At 48.7% G+C, this 27,046-nt stretch overlaps 1 long non-coding RNA gene across 1 annotated transcript; it reads right to left on the bottom strand.

Moving 5' to 3' along the window:
* Positions 1-827: 827 nt before the first annotated feature.
* LOC112820916 (uncharacterized) lies at positions 828-17,593 on the bottom strand. Its single transcript, XR_003207291.2, has 3 exons — positions 17,249-17,593; positions 1,524-1,572; positions 828-1,012 (listed from the first exon to the last, which is right to left on the bottom strand). It is a non-coding gene; the product is annotated as an uncharacterized lncRNA (long non-coding RNA).
* Positions 17,594-27,046: the final 9,453 nt, after the last annotated feature.

Below are 27,046 nucleotides of genomic sequence, written 5' to 3' on the forward strand. Positions count from 1 at the left end.
TGATTGCTTCTTTTTATAAGGACACCAGTCACACTGAATTAGGACTCACACTAATGATCTCATCTAACCTTAATTACCTCCTTGAAACCATATCTCCCAATACAGTCATATTCTGAGGTTACTTCAACATATGAATTTTGGAAGGGACTCAGGTCAGGCCATAACACTAGCTAGCCCTTGGTAAACACCAACAATCCTTCAAAATTTTAATGAGATGTGTTTTCTTTGGTGCCATAGACATAATCAAAAGATTTTATGGGAACAGAATGAGGGAGCCTAGACATAGGATGTCACAGCAAAACTAAGATAATCAGCCTCCCCATTCCCCTCACACCTTAATTCTTCCATTCAAGAACCATTTTGGGGACTGGAAGCTACTATATTCCAGGCACGGTGCCAGGTGCTGTGGACACAGTGTTGAGCACAGCCGACCTGGCCTGGGCCTTCAGGTAATTCAGAGTCTACTGAAAACATTATTCTTCTCATTCCAAGCTTTCCTACTTAAGTGACTTAGACCAGATTACTTCATCTCAGTGAACCTCAGTTTTCACATCTGTGAGATGGGGAAAATAATCCCCATAGTTAGAGAAGATAACCTGACAAAGGGTCTGTCACAAAATGTGGAACTCATATGTCCCCAATAAAGGTAAACCTTCCCCCCTAAGTCATATTATCTCAGATTCCTCATAAAATAATACATACTAAGGAATTAAACTTTTCAAATTTGAAATGGAACATCTTTATTTTGCCTAAATTTGGCACTTCCCATTCTGGGGGCAAGATGAAAACAGGACCATAACTTATTAGTGGAGACAATGAACATGTTATCAACAGAAATGCACATTCCGAGATAATACAGGCCCTGCTTCCCAGGGTCCAGCTTACCCCTCCCTTGTCTACTGCGGTGGGCTGAGGAAGGACTGGCGCCATCTTGAACCATAAATCATTTCCAAACAGTTCCTGGAGGGCACAAACCCCCAGCACAGCACCTTCCACGCAGCTAAAGAATTTCCTGCCAAAACGGATAAGAATTTCCTGTTTTGCTTTTCATTATTACTTTAAATAATCATACTCAGAGTCTTGGATGATCATGAACAGCAGGGGTTTAGAGGGTGTGTCAATATCTTTTCTAGATTAACTCAGGACAATTGCTTTAAAAGCAGCAAGTTGAGATCTGGACAAAAGGCACAGAATGATGAGTCAGGAATGAGCCGGACCTCTGACACATGGACCTCCCCTGGGCTTGGCCCTGGACTTTGCCCATGCCTTTGACCAGGACTCCAGACCAGGCAGGAGTACCGTCCGTGCCCTTGGCCTGATTCTCACTTTAGAGTTCAGGAGGGACCCCTGAAAGCCCTCGGGTTACCCCTGTCCCCTCTCAGGAAAGCCCCGGGTGCCCTTTGGGGCATCTGCACATGATCAGACGACACAGGCTGGAGGGCTAGAGGATCCTCTCTGGGGGTCCTGGGAATACTGGCTTGAAATTTCACACCCAGGAGGTTGGCTCCAGCCCACTGACACACCTGACAACCGTCTAGGGCTCTCCGCATGCTCCCTTGCCTTCTGCCTTCCCTGAAGAAGAGAAGAGAGACCTCCTGGTTTATCTCTAGAACTTAGCACAGCTCCCCACCTCCCTCACTCCAGACCAGCTCCCCATCCTGACTTCCTTCTTTCTGCAGACGCCACCTTCCTTCCAGTCGTATGAAATCAAAACCTCCTGCATATTTTTATTCCTCCCTTTACACCATCAACTGTCACCCCCTTATCACCTCCAGCCCCAAGAATATCCGTGGCCTCCTACCTGGTCTCCCCAACCCTGATGCCATCCTTACCCCCACTGCCTGGGGCTGCTACTGCCATCCCCACACTGCTTCATAAGTTCACAGACCTGCTCAGAACTTTCAGAGCCTTAGCAGATAAGGCACACACCCCTCCTCCTGGCACTCCAAGCCCTGAGTGATCTGGTCTCGAATTTCTCTCTGGTTATTCCCGCCTGGTGTACCCACCCTTCAGCCAAACCAGGCAGATCCCCATTAAGTTAGCATTCTTTGTGCCCTTTGCCACACACTCTAGATTTGAAGCTCTCCACACTCTGCCTCCCAGAGTACAGCCTCTTCCAGGAAGCCTTCCCATCAAGTCCACAGGGGGAGGTGCTCCCATTCCACCTGTCCCACACAGCTCTATTGTTTTGTCACAAAGTAAGGGTGGCAGGACTGCTTTTCAATATTTCCAGTCTCCTCTCCTGGCATATGGTGGATGACCCTGAGACTGGCTCTGGAGGACAAAATATAAGTGAAAGTGATATGTGCCAATTTTGGCAAGAAGCTTTAAAAGCCAGTGTGTACTTGCCACATTTTTTTCCCCATGAAACATGTGTCAAGGTGGAGCCTCCATCAGTCTGTGTCCCTGCTGACCTGCCACGATCATATAATGTGAGCGAGAAATAAACCTTCTTCCTAAGCCACTGACATTTGGAGGTTGTTCGTTATCAATCTAGTTTGTCCTGATCGTTATAACATGAGACCTAACAGGCCATCTGGTTCCATCCTCTGCTTCACAGGTAAGGAAGCGAAGGGTTGAAGGAAGTAAAATGACCTGCCCAAGGTCACATCATTAGTAGTGGCTCAGATCTAGCACCAAGTCCCCCTCACATCCGGTCCAATACTTCTCTCAGGACACCATCCTGTAGGCTCCTTGAGACAAGAACCTAAAACAGCGGTCTGGGATCCCAGCCCCTGCCTCCACCCCACCCCCCGACTTAGCTACGCGATCCTAGGTAAGTCACTCCTGGCCAAAGGCCTCCGTTTCTCCTCTTCTAGAATGATAGTATGGGACAAAAATCCCGCTAAGGCTGTCTTGCTCCGTGCCTGTCTGTATGCATGACCTGCCCCCACAGGGTTCGTTATGATGCCTCCTACAGAGGAGGCACTTATCATGTGCTGATGATCCCTAGTGGTCTCCGGCATATCCTAGCTTTCCCGAGGGAACGACCAACACTGCGTTCTTCAGGTGGGGCAAAGGCCGGCCAGGTGCGCTGACCCACTCTCGCATCTCCCTTCGCATCTCCTGGGTCCTCATACGGTTGCCCACAGGGAGGAGGGTATGCTTGAGTCTCATCTACCAGACCCTGCCTTTAGCTGCCCCCTCATTGAATTAACACTCACAGACCCTAGCTGATGCCACAGAAGTACGGGCTCTTGGCAACAGGTGCAGTCTACAATGAGAGGCGTGGGCTTGCTTTGTCCTGGGTGCGCTGCTTTCGTTTTCTCCTCACACCCCTATGCTTGAGTATCCTAACAGCTTTCAGCCTTTTCACCTGGTCATTGGGTTTCTGTCTAGGACTAGCTCTTAGTTCCTTTTTCTTTGTCTTTTGATCTTTCTTTAGGCTGCCTCTGTGAAAAGAACCAATTATTTTTATTTTTTTAAGACTGTATTTATTTATTTGACAGAGAGAGAGGATGAGTTGCGGGGGCAGGGTCAGAGGCCAGTTGAGGGGGAGGAGGCTCCCCACTGAGCAGGGAGCCCAACGTAGGGCTCCATCCCAGGACCTCGGGATCATGACCTGAGCCGATGGCAGACACATAACTGACTGAGCCAGGTGCCCCAAAAACCAACTCTTTAGAAGTTAAGACAGCTATCAAGGTTCTAAAATGTGGCAGACTATCTCTTACTCCTGGACATCGTAGCAAAAATTGAGGCTGCCCCTTAGCCATTAGCCACCTGCCTGGCTGAGGGGGTGGTTAACCTGGAGCAGGAAGGATCTCAGAGTACACGTGACCTCTTCTTCTTACTGGGGGGCAGAGAGCACAGGCCATGAGCTGGTGCAGGGCCTGTCGGGGCAAACATTTTGCCACAGACACCAGTTCACAAGGACACCACCACGGGCCAGCACCATGGAGGACATCAGAGCAATGACAGAGGAGCAGCAAAGGAAGGGGTCCCTGCAGCCTCAACAGCCTCTGTTAAGCTCCCCAGTCACCTAGCCCTGGACAAGTTACCTGAGCAGACCGCAACTGGAAAGGAACCCAGAAGGTCTAGTTCAACCTGTCTGTGAGAAACATAGTCCCGATCACATGTATATTTCTAATGTTCTAATAGCCATATTAGTACAAAGAAACAGGCAGTGAAATTAATTTTAACAATCTATTTTATTTAACCCATTATACCTGAACTATTATCATTTCCACGTGTAATCAATATAATTATGATTCATAAAAAGCTGACATTCTTTCCGGGGGTTATCTTCGAAATCCAGGGTGTATTTCGCGTTTGCAGCACGTCACAGTTTAGACGAGTCACGTTTAGGGTGCTCCCGTGTGACTCGTGGCCTCTGGATTGAGAACACGGGTCCTAGTCAAGCCTCTTATTACCACAGATGGGGAGACTCAGGCCCCAAGAAGAGAAGTGAATTCCATCAAGATCCCAGCTTCAGGGGCAGAGCTAAAGCCTAGGTGTTCCGTAGCATTCTTTCTGCCGCTAAAAAATAAACCAAACCAGAACAAACCAAAAATGCCACTCAGCAAGCAAATAAGATGTTGGTTTCTACAAATCCCAGACCAAAGGCTAAGGGTACATTAGCAGGGTTACAAGAAGGAGTCCCATGACTTTCAAGTTGGAGCAAGCCACCGTTGATGGAGTTTCTCACCGCCCCCGGCATGAGGTAGTTCCTTGGGCTACAGCAAAAGCCCAGCAAAGGCATCCACCCTGCAAAACAGACCGACGCTCCTTCCAGAAGAAAGGAGTCCTGCAGGGCTGCAAGCCAGCCAGCAGGCAGCGCCCACACAAGTGGCCACTGGGTCCACGGACTTTGCTTCGGACCTGCAGCAAGGTGTTGAACAAAGTATTGGGGGTAAAGAGAAAAGGGCATCTTCCGGAATCACGTCGAGCCAGGTTCCAATTCCCGAGAACCTCTGTGAGTGTCTGCTCTTTCCTCTGTAAAGTGGGGAAGATGCTGACGCTACTTTCTCTGGATGGCTGCTGGACAGATTGAAAGGCCCAGCCCTGCCAGCACCCACCAGTACGTCCCTGGCATACAGTCAGGCCTCAAGAAATGTTGGCTTTCCTTCCCTGATCTTCTCGAGGCTGGTTTCTCACAGCCCATCAATGCCATTCTCCTAACTACTGGGGGGAAACGGGTCCTCTGACTGAAGGGCCACTCTTGGCCAGGACCTCTGAGGCGGCTTTGGAGTGTAGCCAGCTGGAGCCTGAGTGTCTCTGTGGGAGCTCCTGGAGCCTGACCGTGACCTGCACGGTCATGGGTGACCTCACGGCCACAACACCGCTGCCTGGGATCGGAGAAAAAACCTGGTCAGGAGGTCACAGCTCCTTGTCTCACCAGGCTGTCAGGGCCAGTTTCGGAGGGCGCAAACCCGGGACTGAGTGCCAGGAGCAACAGTTTTGGAGGGGAGCGCCTTGGTTGTGGGGGGAGGGGGTATATCTAATGCCCCACGTGGGTAGGAGAGTGTCCCTCTCTCCCTGTGGTATTTTTAATTCTAACATCAATAAGAATAGAATTTCCTGTTGATCTGATGAGAAATTCCTGTTTTCCCAGGAAGCAGGGCACCCTACCCTGGGGGGGGGCATGGACCGCGGAGCTTACCAACCGCTTCCGACATGGATGATTAAAGGGCCTCAGTTCACATTTATTTATTTTTAAAGTGTAAAGACAACTCATACCAAGAAGAATCGCAGGGTGTGATTAATAGTTTCCTACATACATTGAGGACCTTGGCTGGCTTTGGAAGACCTCTTTCTGCTGATTCCCTGGAGCCAGGGTATTTTTAGTTGGTCCAGACCTCTCAGGCGGAGCTGTCAGACCTCACACAAGGAACATGGCACAGAAGGGCGGCACCTCCCTGGAGCTATGCAGGTGCCGGGCCCCAACCTTCTCCCCAAATCCCTGGTCACCCAGACTTCTGCTCTGCTTCTAGGACAGACCCGGAGCCTGTGATGCCAGAGCCCCTGCTGTGCTTGCTTCTGTACAGACCGCGCAAAGAGTTGGTCTCTGGTGGACATTTGAGGTTTGGGGGCCTCCCAGCACCCACTTCCTCTTCCTTAACAGCTCCCTTGTTGGCATTGGAGAACCACCTCCTCCTGCCCCCCAGGGTGTAGGCCTGATGGAGCTGCCCTCCTCTAATCTGGTGGCCCATCATCCGGCCCCTCTCCTGGGACCAGGAACCTTGAGTGGAGCCAGGCAAAGAAGAAAAATGACCGTTGTTTCTTTGCCCCAGCAGTTAGCCCCGATCCCTGGCCCCCCAGCCCTTTTGAGGCCAAATATTCATTTCTCGAATTTCTGTGAGCTCCCCAGGAGCCTTCTGAAGATTTTCACTTTCTAATACTTGCCAATAACGCCCTGTGACTAACACACAAGTGTACGGAGGGTGGCTCAGGAGTGTCAGCTTGTGCGTCTTCTAACAGGGAAATAACAGTTATGGCACAAATGTGTGATCCGTTGCTGCTTGAGACACTCCCAGGGAATACAGGTCCTGCAGCCTTTCACGGCACTGTGGGACGGTCTGCAGGGGCCACAGCACATCCTGAGAAAGGAGGTGGTTGAGCTTCAGAGACCTACCCAGCTACTTACTACCCAGCCTGGGAATAGCAGGGCCATCACTTAAACACCTCCCTGCCTTCTGACCCCGGCCTGGAGTGCTCTCCACTGGACCACACAGTCTCTCCCAGGCCTCTTGAGCTGACTTGGAGCTGTGTCCCCAGGATGGGGGACATCCACCGTTTAGCTTCCTCTGTCTACCAACGCCTGTGTCCTGGCTCATCAGTGACTGAAACTGCGCGCCTAACCTCTGAAATACATGTCACAGGCTGACTTGTCCCCGCATCCAAGCAAAGTACACATAAAGACACAGCATCAAAGTCATCTTCAAAATGTCATCAGGATGGTACGCTATGTTCCTACTGACTATTTGGCAAATTGCAGAACAGCCCAAATGTCCATTAATGATGAATGTATAAACAAATTTGGTCTATGCACACAATGGAATATTATTCAGCCATTAAAAGGAATGAGGGACTGATGCCTGTTCCAGTGTAGAGGAAACTCGAAAACACGCTGATTGAAAGATGCCAGATATCAAAGGTCACATATTGTAGGATTCCATTTCTCTGCAATATCCCAGAGAGATAAATCCATAAAGACAGAAGACAGCTGGTTAGCAGGGACTGGAGGGAGGAGGAAATGGGGAGAAATTGCTTAATGGATACAGGGTCTTACTTGGGAGTAATGGAAAAGTTTGGAACTTGATAAAGGTGGTGGTTCTACAACATTATGAATATTTAAAGGGCCCCTGAATTGTTCACTCTAAGATGGAACTCCAAGACATTCGTTTTATGTGAATTTCACGACAATAAATCATATAAAAAAACTTAAGTCAATAAAATAATAAAACTCATTTGAACAAAACAAAAAAATATCGTCAAGACCCATCCCTTCCTTATTATTCCTATTCGTCTCCCTTTCCCTTCTTTCCCTTCCTTGTTGAAACATTCACACTCATCTGTCATCACACGGCTCCCTTCACCCCGTTTTTAATCACCATGTTGGCTCTCTCAACAACGCCCAATGGCACCCAGGGACTACAGATGAAGGCTCAGTCTGGTGTTCAAAATCCTCCGATCTCTGCATCTAAGCCTTCCAGCATTCCCGTCTGCTTTAGCCAGGCTGTTCTCCCCACTGTCACTGGTCCCTGAGGCCCATGTGCTCTTCCTAACCAGCCCCCGCAGGAGAAAAGATCCTCATGGACTTTCATCCTCCATAAAGATGGAATGATGATAGCACCACCAAATTACTGCTGCTGTACCACTAAGCGCCTCCGGTCGTCTACAGCCTTCTCTGCCCCAGCTCTCCTAGGTGTTGATAATGGGGTGCAGACGCATCCCCTCAGAACTGAGACAGTCTTCCCGAGCTCCCTGCTTGTGTGGCAGGCTCTGGTGTTAACTCCGCTCTGGCAACTATTTCTTCCCCTTTTCCTTCTGCATTAGATCTGGTGCAGCCTTCTCTCCCCCTGCATTTTGACCATGAACCTCTCCTCCTCTTTGTTTTACATTTCCCCCTTGACTTCTCCCCTAGTTGATATGTACGATGTATATGGTATTTTTATGACCTACTGAAACCGGACAAGGACATTGGAGCCAAGATCTCAGGATAATCATCATCTCTCGAGAACTTTCTCATGGGGTGGTGCTGTGTGTTCACAGGCCAAGAGGTCCTAAGAAGAAGATAAAATGAGATCTCCTGAGAACAAACATCTCTGCCTGGAGGGCAAAGTTCCACGGGCCGGCTGGCCTTCCCCGTCCACTGCCAGACTGAGGATGTGGCTTAACTACAGTGATGGGAGGGGCTGATTGGGAGAGAGTTGTCAAATGCCGCCAAGGGGGTAGGGGAATATTTGTTTGAGGTTTTGACTGAATGGCTGGTGGGTTGCTTGGTTCCTCCTGACTTACATGTCTTTGTCAAACATAGGCATCGTGGAGCCAAAGAGAGCTAAGATTCTGAGAGCCAAATTACAGGCGCAGGGCCACCAAAAGAAGAGGTGTTCTGGTAACACTTTACATATAAGATTTTACCTAATATTTATAATAATTGTAGCTTGAGAGAGATAGAACTACCTCCACATTAGAGGTGAGGAAACCAACGCTCAGAAAGCTTTGGCCAAATTGCCTGAGCCACATACCGGTACCCACGGAGTGTAGACTGAGTTCCAAAGTCCCTGCTTTCTCTTCCAACATCAGTGCTGATTCTCTTCTCCTTTCCTACCCCTTCCTTGGACTTTTCTCTCAGAGAATTTACTTGCCCTCAATCAGCTCTCCCACCGTGGGCGGGGGGGGGGGTCCCCTTCCTGGACTCCTACGGTACATACTAGCTCTGTTATTCATTTGAACATTGATTTCTTAATCTTCTAATATATTGTGATCTACCCTAATCTTCTAACACACTACTCCCTGTTTCAAGAGTGTGTGTCTTTTATCCTCAGTAAAAGCATAGATTCTGGAATGCCTGGGTGGCTCAGTCGGTTAAGCTTCTGCCTTCGGCTCAGGTCATGATCCCAGGGTCCTGGGATCGAGTTCTGCATCGGGCTCCCTGCTCCGCGGGGAGCCTGCCTCTCCCTCTGCCTGCAGCTCCCCCTGCTTGAGCTCGCACACACTCTCTCTCTCTCTGACATATAAAGAAATAAACTCTTTTTTAAAAAAATCATAGATTCCTTGAGGAGATGACTGGTCTGCTCTCCTTTCCCCAGCCCTGCCTAGCAAGATGCTGAACAAGCAGGAAGTGAGCACCACACCCTGGGATCTAGGAACTGAAATCATCTTAAAAGATAGTTCTCATCTAGGACCAGATCCCTACAGAAACTCTCCAATGATCACAAGAGCAAAGCAGCAAGAAATCTATTGTTTCAGCTGAGTTCGTTACTTCTCATGCTTTCCACCCTTACATATCAATCTGCAATTTCTTTGAGGGAAAAGAGTTAATTCCATTCCTTCCAGGGTTTTGGCTCTCGAGAGAGTTCCAGAGCTGACAGTCACTGCTATTGAAAGTCGGTCAGAGGACACGCTGTGCTTAGAAGTAACCCAGGTTCACAATCCCTCATCCTAAACCCTGGGAACCAGGTGCATTGCAGAATTCAGAATGCTTCAGCCTTTAGACGGATAACGTGGCGTGTGTACAATGCATCATGTTAACAGCCCCAGCAGGCTCCAGAGCCCTGCCTCATTAGCGTTTCTAAATATAGCTCTGCACCACTTCACGATAGGCTTTGCTTCCAAATGAGTTTTGACACCAACCATACAATTTTCAGAGCTTTTCTGGCTTCAGAATTGTAGATAGCAGACCGTAGACCTGTATAGATAGTAACTATTGCATGCTTATTCTGTGTCAGCTCTGCTAAATGCAGCTCTGCAAGGTACCTCGGATAACCCATCAAGAGCACCATGAGGCAGATTCTCATTTTACTTCTCATTTCACAGATGAGGAAACTGAAGCTTTAAGAACTTGCCTAAAGATCATACAGAGAATGGGCATTGGAGCAGGACTTCATGGGTAATTTTGGCATCATCCCCCTCCTATGGGTGGTCCCCTCTGGGGGCATTTACGATGGGGGACCTAGAAAAGGTAAGGTAAGGGATCTGTGGGCTATAGGCCTGGGCAGTTTTCACCCAAGAGCTCTGAGAGGTGGAGTCTCAGGTCTTGTTCGCAAGAGACAAGAAAATATCAGCCACCTTCTTGAAGTACTTGAATGACAGGTTCATGGACAAACCTTAGCCTTGACTATGAATGAGACACACATGACACGGGCATCACCTGTCCTGGAGGGTCTGCATAGTGCAGTGATTAGGGCAGGAGATCTGAGGTCAGACCATGGGGGTCAAACCCTGTAAGAAGTTGGGGGATACTGGGCACACTTGCTTCCTCGGACAACTTCAATTCCCTCTTCCGTAAACTAAGGTTTCGTGATGCTTCTTCATAAGACTGTTTTGAAGATTCCATGAAACAATGCATATAAATGCAGCTCCCAACATGGAGTGGGCCCTCAATAGTAGCTTCAAATAAAAGCATGTGAGAGAAGAAAATGGGAGAGTACACTGAGAAAACCACAGAGGGAGGGAATCACTGGTCTGATCCTGTTCAGGTGTCCAGTGTGAAAAAGAAAAAGAAAATAATCCCAACTTAGGAAAAAGAAAACCACAAGTGGAATAATTGAGGCTCTGACCTCTAGCTTGAACACAAGTGAAATCATCCGTCCACACATGTGCACGCATGCGCGCACACATGCACTAGCCGTCTGGGACAGCATGAGCCGTCGCCCTGTGACTGGCCCCGGAGGCCATCTGGGCAGCCACGATTTGCCTGAGGGGCTGCAAACAGGACCCTGCTCCTTCCCTGGGGTTTTCCAGGGCCCACACTGGAGCCACCTCAGACCTAGGCTACATTCTACATCATGCTCTAGGCGACGGAGGCTGTAGAGCCTTCCTTCGCTCCATCAACTCCTGGCCAGACACCAGCACCAGTTGAAGTGCCCTGGAGAACAAAAAGTTTCACAAAGACAGGGTGTTTGACCCTTCACCGTAGAGATTCACCGTTCACTCTCAGGCCCCCAGGAAAGGACAGCAATTCGCAAACGATAGGTAATTGATCAATGTTTGTTGAGTGACTAGATGAAAAGGACGTGCACAGGTTGGACGTTGCAATGGAGGCTCAGCTTCCCTTGAGGGGCTGGCCCAGCTCACTCTGCCCCTCCTGGCAGGCCTGGGAGCTCAGCAAAGCACCACACCTGATGCCTGAGGCAAGGAAGGAAGGGAGCCAAGGCCCGAGGAGTCTGCCCGGACTGGCTGGTCAGACATGACAGTCAGCAGTGGCCCATCAACTGCTTCTTGAAAGCTCACCATGTCTGCTCTTGTTGCACAGACCTGCCATTAGGAGCTTTCCAGACCCAACCGCGGCTGCTCTGTAGAGTAGTAATTAAATCAGCTGACCGTGATGTCTGTTTTCTGTTCTTTTCACACCTGTCTGCCCACAGCTGGGTTTGCTGGGTAAAAGAAGATCTTGGCCCGGCCCAGACTGGTAAGCACCCTAGGAAAATAGCCAAGGCCTGAGGCTGGTGGGGAGGGAGGTGGTGGTGAGCCTGTGCAGGCCAGCCTCTAAGACCAACGGGCTGACATTTCCCTGGGGGCTGCCATGTGGCCTGGGGTAGCCGTGGCTGGGGCTGGGATGAAAGAGGCTCACATACAGAGTCAGCAATAGACTACTGATGTCAGCCAGGAATAATCGCCCACTTCCTGAGTATTTACTGGGTGCTCCTAGGCACCAGAGACGGTGCTGACATCTCCGTCCTCAGGTCCCTCCTTAAGCGGCCCAGAGTTGAGCAATTTCCCCGGGCAGAGGAAAGCCCAGCAGGCCCACAGGAGACATTCTGGAAATACCTTGCAGATGGGGCAGGGGCAGAGGCAGGCCCATGAGAGACTCTGCTGCCAGATTCTCCTCCCTCCCTGGACAGGGTCCTGGATTCGGAGCACCAGGAGTGGAAAGGAGAAGCCTCTAGGCTCCCAGGGGCTCATCAGAATAGAGGTCAGCATGTCACTTTTCTCTCTGAGGATCCCTGTGGCCTTCTCTAAATACACACAGCCTGGAATTCCTGCTCTGCTGATTGTCCAAGAATAAGAGGAAAATTACCCACACAGCCCCACTGAGCCCTGCCCCACTCCAGGTCACATAAATACTCGATGACTGAAAATACCAAGAGCCCTTAAAGGGGCGCCTTCCTCACCAGAGCCCGGCGGTGGGCCCAGGACCCTGAGGCCAAGGGCAGCCCCTAGAAGAGGAAGTGAGGCTGCCTCTGGGCATCTCCGGGGCAGGGGGTGGGCTGCATGCCTCTGCTCTGAGGGGCCACAAACAGAAGTGTCTCTGGGGTCTGGAAGGCCCTAGAAGAAATGATACAGGAGGTCTGTTGAGTCCTACTTAGAAAGAAACCCAACTAAGGTCTGTGTATTTTCCTCGGAGCTGAAAAGTTCAGTGAAGTAAGAAACAGAAAAGCCTGTGTTACCACTAAATGGGGAAGTCGGTACATTTTCTTCCTCAAGACTCTACCTTCCAGGAGCTTCCTTGCCTTTTCATTGTGAGGACAGCCTGGGTCTGTGTGTGTAGGGAAGAGCCAGCCCTGGAGAGGGGCTGAGGCCAAGGGAAGTTTCTACCCTGGAGAGCAGGCTGTGGTCCAAGGCTACACCCCACAGCTGGTGTATGTGTGTATGTATGTGTGTTTGTGTGTGTATGGGGGGTTGAAGTCTACACCCCACTGCTAGGATGTGTATTTGAGGGCGGGGTCCGAGTCTACACCCCACTGCCGATGTGTGTGTGTGAATGCCTAAGAATGTGTGAGAAAGTCTGTATGTGTATGAAGGGGGTTCAGAGAGGGAATATAAATGGGGACTAGACAGGGTCGTGGGTACACAGACATCCAGGAAGGCAGCCACGGACTCCGCAGAAGGGCGTCCTGGGGAGGTGGGGGCACAGCGTGGAAACGCCCCACTCACACCACACTCCTGGCCCTTGGGCAGAGCAAGCGGGGGCCAGCCAGCCTACTCTGCCTGGAAGACAGCCGCTGTGGGAACTGTGCCTCCTCCCTGAGTCCTGGAGATCAAGGGAGCTTCTGCAATATTATAGTTGGAAGTGCATTTGAAACTGCAAAGGGCTATGCAGAAATTCGAGAATATCATTCAGCAAATGGCTGAGGCACTGTGCTCCCTAACTGGACTCAGGGTGCCTGCTGGACACACAGGCCCCCATGTGGGAGCAAATGGACATCTGGGGGCACCAGGCGGCTCAGTCGGTTAAGCCTCGGACTCTGGATTCCGGCTCAGATCATGATCTCAGCATCGTGAGATCATGCCCTGCCTCAGGCTCCACACTCAGCGAGGAGTCTGCTTGAGATTCTCTCTCTCTCTCTCTTTCTCCCTCTGCTTCTCCCCCTGCTTGTGCACGTGCTCGCTCATGCTCGCTCTCGCTCTTGCTCTCAAAATCAGTAAATAAAATCTTTCAATGCAATAACCTTCCCCCCCCCAAAAAAACAAGAGACATCTGTATGACTACCCTAAATGCACCCACCATCCTCCTCATCTAGTTCATCTTGAGACTCACAGATGATAATGAACATGTTGGTGCTTTGAACACTGGGCTGGAGGCTGCAGGTGTGAAGCACTGCGTGTGCGTGGGGGGGGGTTGGGTGAGCTGCACCAGAACCAGGAGAGAAGACCAGCTTCCATCTTTTCTCTACCACTTACCACTCAGTGCCCTTTGGGAAAATCACTTAACTTTTCCTCTGTTCAACAAAAATGGGGACCCATGCTTTGTGCTCCTTACAGAGCTTTTTTCCTTCTCTGTGTGTATGAGGGTCAATGAAAATATGAATTTGGAAGCATTTTGAGGTGGGTCCATTGAGGCCAAGAGACTTGCAAAGTTCTTACCTCTTATAGGTGGAGAAGTTAAGTTGGATTGAACCTGGGGGCCATGACTCCCAAGCTCAGCCTCTTTCTATGCCATGCCAAGCAGTATTTAGGAATAAAAATAACAGTAATACAGGTTATAAACAGTGATCACCATTGCTTTTGAAAACACCTCAGGCCACCTGGCACTTCCATGTTCATTTGAGACGCCCCTCTGGGCTGAGGGGACCCGGCTTGGTCAGGACAGCAAGGTCTCCAACTCAGACCCCACTCATCACTCATCCCCTCCACCAGCCACCCTTGGACAGTGCACAACCTGTCCAACTCCACATTGGCAGCCTTGATGGTTATCACCTTAAGTTCTGAGCTCCTTTTCTACAGCAGGGTGGCTGTGCACTCAACATTTTACTGTCATCCAGGTTGTCCCCCGACAGAGAGCAGTGAAATCAGTGGGCTAAAGGGTAGATCTTGGCCAGGAAAGAGTGTTGCCAGCCTGCCAGCCAGCCAGACACGGGCAGCACCCTCCCCCTTTCCTGAGAGAACAGGGAAGGAGGTGTGGCCTACAAGCAAAGGGAAGAAAGACCAGAAGGAGAAGAAGACCACTGTGGTCAGGATTTACATCAGGCACATTCTCAGCCCGCAGAGGAGGAGAAGACATTGTCAAACTTCCCTCGAAAGAGGAGACAGAGAGAGAAAGGAGTCTTGAATTTTCCCAGTGTTTCCAAAGAGCCTCTCCATCCCTGTTGCCAGCTTCCCCCCACAACCAGGAGATCCGGCCAGCCCGGAATCCCAATACCCTCAAGGGAAGAATAGCTGAGCCTTCTCTGGGGAGAAGTGAGGGAAGCCCAGTGACCTCCCTTGCCTCTTCACTCCATCTATTACACACCCCTTTCTTCAGGGTGTGGACCAATGACAAAGCTGTTTTTTGTGCATCTTGCCTTGGTGAAGACATGACCCAAGTCCTGGGGTTCATGGGACTCCCTCCACACTCAGCAGCTGCTGGAATAACTCAACACAGAGCGAAAGTCATATAGTACCTGGTAGGTGGAGGCAACCAGCCGAGACACCACTCTGTATGTTTCTAGGCCAAAGGAGTTTCTAGATCAGAGGGTCAATGTATTACCTGATAAGAACACAGAGTTTTGAGTCAGCTGACCTAGATTCAAGTTCCCACTCAGTTACTCACCCACCCAGCTGGTGACTCAAGTGAGTTAACTAACCTCTCTGAGCCTGCTTCCTTATCTGGAAATCAGAATTAATGGCCACATGATGGAATCACTGTCAATTAAGGTATGAAAGACTACAGTGGGGTGGGTCAGCATGAAAGTGAAGGACAGCGTATTTGGAATTAAAGAGCCCTAATTTGGGGTCCCAGTTCCATTGTGCACCACCACTGGGACCTTAGATAGGTACTGACATTTTTTTTTCTTTTAATATGGACTCTATTTCTTAGAGCAGTCTTCGGGTCACAGTAAAGTTGACTGGAAATTACAGCATTCCATATACCACAACCGCCCCCACCCCCCGCCCCGGAACAGCCTACCCCATCAGAGTGGCACATTTGTTACCGTCAGCGAACCTACCCTGACACATCATCACCCAGAGCCCAGAGTTTACATCAGGGTACACTTCTGGTGTACATTCTATGGGTTTTGACAAATGAATAACGATATGTATCCACCATTACAGTACCACACAGAATGGTTACACTGCCCTAAAAATCCTCTGTGCTCCACCTATTCATTCCTCCCTCCCCTGAATTCCTGGCAGCCACTGGTCTTCTATTCTCTCCGTTCTTTTGCCTTTTCGACAATGTTGTATGGTTGGAATCATACCCTATGTAGCCTAACCAGATTGGCTTTTTTCACTTAGTGATGTGTATTTAAGGTTCCACCATGTCTTTTCATGACTCAATAACTCATTTCTTGTTAGCACCGAATAATATTCCACTGTTTAGATAGACCACAGTTTATTTATCCTTCCACCTACTGAAGGACATCTTGGTTGCTTCCAAGTTTGAGCAATTATGAATAGAGCTGCTATAAACATCCATGTGTAAGTTTTTGTGTAGACCTAAGTTTTTCACTCATTTGAGTAAATACTGAAGAGCACCACTGTTGGATCATATGGTCGCTCTCACTTTCTTGAGCCTCATTTTCTTCCACTGGTAAAGTGGAAAGAACATAGTCCTTCAGGGTATTGTGAGGTTTCTTTGAGCTAATGCTCGAGAAGCATTTAGCACAGCACCCAGCACGTAGGCAGCGGTCAACTAAAGGTTGTCCTGCTCAAGCGCTGATGGGAACACGAACACGGGAGATGCGAATCCAAGCGCGGAGTGGAGGAGAGGACATTAGGATGTCATAGTCATGGGTCATCTGTCCACAGTCCAGGAAGGCACAGGGCAACAGGGAACGGTGACAGGCCAGCAGAGCACTACTCCCTCCATCGAGGGGGAGTATGGTGGCCTCCTATGGGCTGTGACCCCGAGTGCTGCAGGCCTGAGCAGCCTAAGCTGGAGGGGAGGTAGAGATAGATCCACATCACTGGCCACAGGGAAGCCGTCTTTCTCAGGTTCAGCAAGTCAGAGACCCCGGGGATCACGGACCCTCAGACATCTGCAGTCCTCTACTGAGTCCTGCTCGCAACTGCCCAAGCCTGCTCTCCCCTTCCTCCACTTGACTCATCTGAAGGAGAGCCCTGCCCATAACCAAAAGCTCAGAGGTGACAAAAACAAGGGTTTGTTTTGTTTTGTTTTATCTTTTCACCTACTTCCTGTGTACTCACTTCATTGTTCCCAGAATTACCAAGTCACCAGGAAGCTTTGCTAGCTCAGGTTTTTTTCCTGTTGTTTATCTTTTTGCTTCTCTGGAGACAAGGCCTACTTGGGGTCTAGACTCATACATAGAGTATGAGCCGGTGGTAGTTCTTTGGAACCCAGTTCTTTGGGATGTCTTTGGAGACACCGAGTGAGGCCATGGGGCTGAATAACAAAATGAGCCCCACTGGTGTGGTGTGTGGTTTCAGAAGGCCGTGCGTTCTACGGAAGGGACTGGAGCCCCGTTCCCTGGGCCTCGGGCGCTGGGCCGTGCTAGCTGGAACTGGTTGTGCTTTGCTGTTTATATCTTACTCTTCCTTCTCTAGGCTACCACGGAATTATTAAATGGTTTGAGTCAGAATCAGGCCTGAGCCTTCCAGGAAGCTTTGCTTACTCAGCCCCTGCCCAAAGCTCCTTACTTCACCTTCTGTCCAATGGGGTCATCAGGCCATCCGCACACCCCCGTCCCCCTCCTCACAGACAAACCTTGGGGAGCAGTGAGAAGCGCTTGTTCTTGAAGCGAAGCCTTTTGGAGAGCTGGTGCTTCTGCCAGCAATGCTTACAAAGCAGGCACGTGGAGGAGGCTGCCGGCTGAGAGCCTGGCGTAGGTGACGGCTAGCGACATCTGCGGAGCATCCTTGGGCACGTCGCCTCCAACAGGAGGGTGTTTGACTTGATGACTTCTTCGATCTCTTCTAGAACCTATTTTAAATGCTTTTCCAAGTGACCCCAGCACTGTCCAGTAGAAGTTTCTGCAATGGTGGAAAAGTTCACTAAAGCTTCACTGTCCGATAAATGGCTACTGAGATGTGAAATGTGCCTAAGGCGGGCAAGCAGCATTATTTCATTTATTTTATTAAAATTTATTATTAAAAATTATTAACATTATTACTGGAAAAATTAATTATTTTAATTAATTTAAATTTAAGCAGCCATGGTGGCTACCGTATTAGACAACACGGATCTAGGAAGCTGGATTCTGTCTTTAAAACCGTGGATTCTGTCAATTATACCTGAAAATTATATCACAAATCCACCCACTTCTCTTCATTCCCATTTTCCACCTTCAGCTGAACCACCAGCATCTCGTCCTCCTTCATTTCTCTTCTCCCACTTTCACCCCCTGTGATGCTTTTGCCCCAGCCCAGAGCAATCTTCTTAAGACATAAAATTGGCCAAGATATTCCTCTTCTCAAAACCCTTCAACGTCCCCATCGCAGTCAACCTGAAAACCCACATGAGGCCCGCAGGTGCCTGTACTCTGAACGCCGTTCGCTACAGACCTCATCTGGCTCCCGCCTCCCCATCGTACCCCACACCTTAGGCTCCTGGAAGCCACCAAACCCTTTCTGAGCTCAGAGGCTTTGCATAAACTTCCCCTTGGTCCTAAAGCTGTGCTGCCCAATACAATGGCCACTAGACACATGAGGCTCTTTACATATCTATATTTAAATGAAGTAAAATTAAATAAAATTAGAAATTCAGGTCCTTGGTCACACTAGGCATATTTCAAGCGCCCCATAGTCACAGGTGGCTTGTAGCTACCATGTTGGATTGCACAGACATGGAATATTTCCATCCTTATAGAAAGTTCCTTTGGACAGTACAGTTCTGGAACATTCTTCCCCACACTCGAGCTAGGCTAATTCCTACCCATTTTCCAAGTCTCAGCTCAATATCACATTCTCACAGAGGCCTTTGCTGGTCCCTCAGTCTAAATTAAGAGCCCCTGCTGTCTTCCTTATAAAGCCTGCAATTTTCCTTTTTCGTTCTTACAACTGTTTGCAAAGTGATAGTTGCACACATGGTTGTCTAATGCATGTGTTTTCTATCAAAGTCTCAGAAAGTGTCTTCTTTGTTTACCAATCAATCCCCTACCCTTATCTCAGCTCCTCACACTTGGTGGAAGCTCATTTATGCTGAGTGAATGAATGAAATAATGAATAAATGTTGGATGGAGTGGTTGCATATCATTTACTTGCCTGACAGAGCGCTAAAGAGCAAGAGCTCAGGAACTCTATGAACCTGGGATGAAGTCCTGACTTCCATACTTATTTTGGCCGATTGGTTAATCATTCCAAGCCACCGTCTCCCCACTGGTATGAAGGTATGCTAATGCCCAGCTCAGAGCAGAGTGGTGAGCAGTGAATGAGGTGGGTCATCAGGGCCGTGTGTATTTCTTTTCCTTTACTACTTCCCCTATGTCCTTCCAGTCTTCTCCGTGGTCCTCTCCCTCTCACACGGCCTCTCTGGCATTAACCTCTAAGTCTCTCATCCCTCAGTCCCACCCTCACTAGGAGGACTTTATTTCTCTCTAAGCTGCCACCACTCATTGATCAACCACAACATTCCTCCCACAGAGAGAGCCCACCTTGTTTGGGCCCTTCTTCACTGCCTTCCCTGCCTTTGGCTATATGAACCAGCCTGACCCCCCACCCGCCCAGAACTCGTAAAAGCACACACCCATCCTGGAGATGCTCTCAGAATAGCAGGTGCACACAGCACCTGGCCTAGAGTGATACCAGTCAATTCCTATTTGTGGACCACCTACATCAGCTTCCCTTCCAGTGCTCGTTTAAAATGCAGATTCCTGGGTCCCAGTCCTGACTCATCTAATCTCTACAAGGGGAGCCCTGGAAGCTGCATTTTTCAATAGCCACCTCAGGCAACTCTATTGCTCAAGGCCAAGTCTTGGCAGTGCATAATATTTAATCCCATGGAGCGCTGGGAGGATTCTTCTGATAAGTCACTCACCGATCCTCCCTTTAACTTGTATAAAATATCATTTTACATCAAAAGATGACTTAGCAAATACCTACCTAGTAAGTTATTAAGTGAATTACTAGTATTTGGGACTTGTAAACTCATGTTAAAAATTTACTGAGATTTACAGTGAGCCCCAACTCACTGCTCTCCCAGGAGAAGGAGGCAGCCACACTGTACGAGGCCATCCTCTGGACTGCATGAGGCATGTGTCCAAAAAAGTCACTGCAAGTCCCCAGTGAGTTTAGAAGGATTTGCTGCAATAAGAGGCCGATCACTGTTGTCTTGAGGGTCATGACTTTAAATTGCTGCTCTTCTTGGCCTTTGAGGATAACTTCTGGTTGGTTCATCTTTGCTGATTAATTTATTATGGGCTGCATGGTGAGCCCTGTAGTTTGTAGGGGTGCAGGTTGATACTGATGCAAGCGTGGCCTAGACACACGTTCTCAGGAACTAGACTCTAAGGCGTGCAGCCTGCTGTTCAAATAGGAATAATCAGAATAATGTTAAAGCTAAAGCCAGTGTGTATTTATGTAATCTCTCCAAAGTTTACTTTAGATTAATATTTCATTATTGTAACCAGGTTCATGTTCCATGTGGCAGCATAAAGGGTGGGCTGGGCTGGCTGCAGGCAGAGTCACGTGACCAGCACTCTGCGGCACGCAGCTATGTGACTCCTCCTTTTTATCTGCCCTGCACCCCAGGCCGCCTCCTCCGGTCAGAACTGCCAGGTCCCCCGGGGCCCTGCCTCGCCCCCCTGCAGAGTCTGTCTCCACTGACCACTTTCCCTGGTACCTATCCCAGAAAGGCACTGAGCGGCAGTCTTAGGTGGGGGTTTCTCAGAAGTAACAGCGAGAAGCATCCCCGGGCCCTGTCTTTGTTCTCCTCTTCCTGGGGGTCTCCTTGTGACTCTTCCCCACCTTGCCTAGGAAATTACAGAGCACAGCAGCTGCCTGATAGCCCTGGACAAGTTTCAGGATGAGTCCCACATGTTGACGCCCTGTCCTTCATCAGACACCACGCTGGGCTGTTATACACAGGATCTGAAACCCTTACCGCAGCACCAGCCTGCAAGGCGGGGCTGTGTCTCCTTCACCCACATGAGGGCTGAGGGTCAGAGCCCACTATGCTGAGCTTCTCCCCCGGGGGAGCCCGAGGAGGTCAGTACCAGGACAGCCCCTCCTGTGCCTTCCTTCCTATTTCTCCTCCACCTTATCCCATTTATATTAACTTGCACAAAAATAGCAAGATCCTGTTGGTTTGCAAATGTAGAACACTTAAATTTTTCTGTTAAATATTGAGGATCATTTATATCCAGTGAAATGCCTAGCTCTTAATTGCAACAGTCCCGGGGTTTTAATAGATGTGTAACCCACACCCCACTTAACACACAGAATGTTTCCTCACCCCAGAAGGATCCCTGTGCTCTTTCCCGGTCAATCCCCCCCAACCCCGCAGCCAGAGGAACACATTTAGTCCTCAGATCTTCCATTCTGCTCAGGCAGCTGGGAGCAAGGGAGGAGAAAACAGAGGAGCAGGAGATGGATACAGGCAAGGAAGCACAAATATTGTCACTGTCCTAGCGACAGCCCACAGCAACTGTGTGTCCGTCCTCCTTCAGCCTATTAAAGCAACATGCCTTTGCTATGTTCTTCCCTTCCTTCCAAAGGAAACAACTTCCAAGAGGCGTCCTGGGAAGCTCGGGTGCGTCTCCCTGGGGGTTCCACTCACCAGGACTCAGGGCCTGCTCCGCGGCCCCCCCCCGGGGGGCTCACACCCAGCTGAGCTCCCACGGTCCTCCACAGCCCTCAGCTGCTGCTCTGAGGCCCCTCTTCATGCCACAGCTCCAGCATCCCCAGCAGAGCCCTCGGGTGCAGCCGGATCAAGTTAACAACAAACAACACACCTGGGGACAGCCAAGAGGCCCGGATGAAGAAACTGGGCCAGGGACCATGCACCCTAGCCACTGGGACTGCACCCAGGCCCCCCCCCCGCAGTCCCGCCGAGGGTCTCAGGACATCCTGTTCAACATGCCCGTACAAACAACCCTCGTTGTGGTCATCTCAGAGCTGTTTATGATAGCGAAACAAGTCGGCACTGAGCCAAATGTCAACATCGGGGGACTCGTTAAATAAACCATGGTGCCACCCATACAATAGAAAACCACCTAGCCATTAAAAATAACATCGAGGGAGACTATTAATAGACCTGGAAAGCCGGGCGCACCTATTGCTAACTTTTAAAGGCATCTCACAAAACAACATAGCATGTACACTTCCATCTGAGTGCTCAGGTGACGGGTGCTTGTCATTCTTCTTCTGATTTGCCAGTACTCTGTACAACGGATATGTAATAATACATAAAAGTTACTTACTGCAGGTGCCCAGCTTTTACGCTCTTAAATCACGAAGAACAAAGCATACACAGGAAGCATAGAAATGCTGCAAGAGCAATTTCACCCCCAGGGCTGAGGGGAAGGCACCGCACTCCCCACGCCCCCGGGCAGGAGTCTGCCACTGCCGGGCTCTCATTCAGAAGGTCTTTCTCTGCCCACGAGCTTGCACACATGTCTCATCATTTGGAAGAAACTGGCCCGCTTACTCCCGAGCAAAGCTAGCTGTTCGCAGGGCTCCGTGCACGTGGTCTCCTGCCTCCTTAGCCTGAAAGCCCTCTGTCATGGCCCAACATAGGTACTTTCTACCCATCGGTGCTGGGCGGGTAATGGCTCTCCCAAGACGTCCACGCCCTAATCCCTGGATTCTGTAACTATGTCACCTTGCAGGGCGAAAGGGAGTCTGCAGATGCAGGGCAGGTTACAGACTCAGAAATTGGGACTCTAGCCTGGCTTCTCCAGGTGGGCCCAATATAATCACAGGAGCCCTTAAAAGCAGAGAATGTGCTCCAGCTGGGGTCCCGAAGAGATGTAGCAAAGGAAGTCAGAAAAATCCACAGCATGAGAGGGACTCACCTCCCACTGCTGGAGGTGACCGCATGTAAAGCATAAAGGGGAGTGGGGTGGCCTCAGGGAGCAGGCGGGCCCCCAGCTGACAGCCAGCAGGGGAACGGGACCTCAGTCCTGCCACTATAAGGAACTAAACAACTTGAACGAGCTTAGAGGCAGATTCATCCCCAGGCTCTGGAAAGGAATGCAGCCCTGCCAGCACCCTGATTTTGACCTTGTGAAACAAAAAAAGGACCTAGTAGAGCTACACTGTACTCACACTTCAGACCCACACGACTGTGGGTCACTAAGTCTCAGCAGCTTTCAAACAGGCAGTTAACAGTATTACTACCTATAGTCCCAGGCTGTACCTTACAAGGTGTTGTTTCAATGCACTAAACTTGCGGTAATTTGTTACGGCAACAATGGAGAATGAACACACCATCCTTCAGCACCAGTACAAATGCCACTTCCATGAAGCCTTCTCTGATTTCTCCATGTATGGGTGAGGTCCCCTCTGAATTCTCACAGCATTCTGCTCCTGAGTTTCTTCAGCCATTACCATGGTCCACCTGTATCAGGGGTATATTTCTCCCACCAGACTGTGTGCTACTCGGCGCAGTAGCTGAGGCTTCCTCATCTTCATTTTTCTTCCAGGGCAGAGCACACACCTCATATGTAGTCAGTGTTAAATTTTCGTTGGAAGGATGTCTCATGACCTATGTGGGCGGTTACTGTTTAATAAAATGAATTGCTGTGAAAATGGACCCTAGAAATATTTGCAAATATACAAAGGAGTAGCTGACTGATGACGGAACGGGACAGCATAAGAAAAACCAGAATGTGCAGAAGAAGGATATGCTAATTTTCGGATGCTTGGAATCTGAGCACACTGGCAGTTGGCTCTGAGATGTAAATTCATACACAAAATAAACAGGATTGAAAGTTGGGATCGAAAATGTTTTAGAATATAACCTCTTAAAACATTTCAACTTCTGGCACCATGAAGTTTTAATTAAATGAATGTTCTTCTTCTGCTTCAAATGGATATAAATATTGTCGAACATGTAAAATGATGTAACACCCAGCTGAGCTCAAAAGAAAGAAAGGGAAACCCCCCAAGTTCCAGAAAATAAGAGGGAAATCAAAGTCAGAATGTCCAGAGCACGAGCTCCAAAAAGAGCTCCTATCCCCGTCGGTGCGGCTCCTCCTACACGAGGGAGCCTCTTATCGTTGGTCTCTGAGTGACTGTGTAGAGTGGACCCCCACCAGCATCCTCTGATGCCGACATAGGAATGAAGAAGCGAGTGAACCCCAAGCATAATAAATTAAAAGTTTCTCCATACCTAGGTAGCGGAATACCTTAAAACAAACTACCTTCACAGAAGAAAAGCAGCCAGTGAGCCCGAAGATATCTTGCCTGCAAAGGAATGGCTGTTGGACTGACATCAGAAAACTATGGTCCAAGGACGGGGAGAGAGAGCTGAGACCTACCATTTGGTGCCCAGAGAAGCCATCATTTGGGGAGGAGGGGAGAATAAAGACGTTTTGACAAAAGACGGAGCTGACCATTCACAAACTCTGACTGGAAAACTGCTAACAGGTGTGTTTCTGAAAGAAGGAAATTGAACCCAGAAGGAAGGAGTGGGTTACAAAAGCAGAGATGAGGAAACCAAAGGTAAACATATAAGTATAACTAAACACAGGATTGCGCAAGCTTCACACCACCGACGACTAATGGGAGTGTTCAAACCAGGTGAGACCATGGCGCCCAGGGATGGAAGCACGGTGGAAGGGAGAGCTCAGAGTGGATACGTTCAAAGGTTCTTCCACTGTGTGGTGACAGCATGTAAATCTTAAATAAATGCTGGCCTCGCTAAATACAGTGGGCAGGTGAAAAATGTACCAAAGACCTTTAAAAGAGTAGAAAGAAAATGCAGAACTGCCAAACTAGCAGAGAGAACAGGGAGGGAAGGGAAGAGAAAGCTTGATGCCAATGGAAGACCAGGAGAATAAGAGAACATGGTCAGTAGAGAAACACCAAAGGTGTCGTTTGTAATCATGAAAGATTGGAAATAGCCTGAACATCCCTTAGCAGAGGGATGAAAAAATACATTTTGACAAATACATTTAAGAAAACACAATGTAACCGATAAATGACTGAACCAGATCGAATGGGCCAAGATGGCTACATATCAAAAGGGTAATGTTGGGGCACCTAGGTGGCTCAGTGGGTTAAGCCAGCTGACTCTTGATTTCAGCTCAGGTCATGATCTCAGGGTTGTGAGATCGAGCCCCGCATGGGGCTCCGTGCTGGGCGTGGACTCTGCTTGGGATTCTCTCTCTCCCCCTCCTCTTACTCCTACCCACACACGTGCTCAAGCACACACGAACTCTTTATTTAAAAAAAAAAAAGGAGGGGTGACGTAATGTTGAATAGAAACTCCAGTTGGAGAAGGTTATCCCCATTTGATATCATGGACGTAGATTTTTTCAAAGGAATCTTTATATCGAAGAAAAATATACATATATGAAAGTGTACAAATCATAATGGACAGTTCAATGAGTTTTCACAAAGTAACTGGCCCTTGTACCCAGCACCCAGATTAAGAACTAGCACATTCCCAAGTATCCCAGAAAGACTCCCTCACATTCCTCCTGGTACTATCCCCCTCCGAAGATAACTACTGTCATAACCCTGTAGGTTAGTTTTGCCTGGTTTTGAATTTATATACATGGGATCATACACACAAAAAGTTTGTACTCACCTTGTGTCTCGCCTCTTTCATTCCATATTATGTGTGTGAGCTGCATCGTTGCTGAAGCATGAAGCTACACCTTATTCACTCTTGCCTGAGCTCGGGTTCCCCTGCGTGAATATGCCACAATTAATTTATGGACTCCATTAGTGATCTACCCTTGGGGTTTTTCAGTTTGGGACTTTACAAGCAGAGCTGCTGTGATCGATCTTGGACTTCTCTTTTGGTGCACATATGCACACATTTCCCTTGGGTATTGCTCAGCAATTGCTGGGTCAGCGGGTATGCATGCTTTCCGCTTTCGCAGACTCCCAGGTCTCCAAAGTGGTTTTACCAATTTACTTCCCTAACATTATATGAGAGTTCCAGTAACTCTGCATCTTATCTACACTTGAATTTTTAGTCTTTCAAATGTGAGCTATTCTGGTGGTTAATGGGTATGAATTTTATTTTTTTTTTAAGATTATTTATTTATTTATTTGACAGAGAGAGACACAGCGAGAGCAGGAACACAAGCAGGGGAAGTGGGAGAGGGAGAAGCAGGCTTCCCGCGGAGCAGGGAGCCCGATGCGGGGCTCGATCCCAGGACCCTGAGATCATGACCCGAGCCGAAGGCAGTCACCTAACCGACTGAGCCACCCGGGTGCCCCAATGGGTATGAATTTTAAAACACACTCACGCACAAGTACTGTACCTTGCCCATGGATATATGTATATATACAGTAAAAATATAAAAACATGAATGGGGAGGATAGACACCAATCTTAGGGTACTGATCACCTCGAGGCAGGAGAGGAAAGCCTGAGGGTGGGAGATACTTCGGAAGGTTTCCACTGTTCTTATAACATTAATTTTTATTTTTTTACTTTTTTAAAAGATTTTATTTATTTATTTGAGAGAGAGAATGAGAGAGAGAGACCACATGAGAGGGGGGAGGGTCAGAGGGAGAAGCAGACTCCCCGCTGAGCAGGGAGCCCGATGCAGGACTCGATCCCGGGACTCCAGGCTCATGACCTGAGCCGAAGGCAGTCGCTTAACCATCTGAGCCACCCAGGCGCCCATAACATTAATTTTTAAACATAGGAAACAAATATGGACAAACATTTTTGGAACTGGATGGGAAGTATATATTTGTCTGTGATTTTTCTCTGTATTACTTATGTTTGATATATACTATAATTATTTAAGAAAAAACTCTTAAAGGAAAAAATAGAGCATAAGGAAGCAAACAAATTCACAGTATATCTGGTTACAAAATTCAACACTTGAAACTTGACTAATAGACCAGACATTCCCCCATATCCCTCTTGGGGAATATATATATATATATATATATATATATATATATATATATGGGAATAGATATATATGAGATATACATGTATATGAGACAGAGATAGAGATACCTATAGATAGATAGATATGATATATAAATCTATGTATAGATCTATATTTTGCAGGGAGGGTGATTCCTCATGCTGAGCAGATACCACTTGAGTGTCCATTTAGAAATAAGAACTTCTGGGTATGCTCTTGCACTAGGAGGTTTCCATTCTACAAGTTTGGAATCCCTACAAGAGATTGTTGTCACGCGCTTGCTACACAGAACTGAAGCTATAACATATAGAGACAACAGGTCAGTAGAAAGAACAAGTCAGGTTTGAATTCTGCCACCGCCATCTCCGGAGCTCTCAGTCACCTCCCTGATATCAAGGTGGTCGGATGGACTAGGGTTTCTCAACTTCAGCAATGTTCACATTTGGGGCCAAATAATTCTCTGCTTCAGGGGGCTGCCCTGGGCATTGCAGGATGTTAGTGGCA

The sequence above is a fragment of the Callorhinus ursinus genome, unplaced genomic scaffold, assembly GCF_003265705.2.
Source record: "Callorhinus ursinus isolate GAN/ISIS: 27379988/994484 unplaced genomic scaffold, GSC_fseal_2.0 scaffold10, whole genome shotgun sequence".
Taxonomy (NCBI): Eukaryota; Metazoa; Chordata; class Mammalia; order Carnivora; family Otariidae; genus Callorhinus; species Callorhinus ursinus.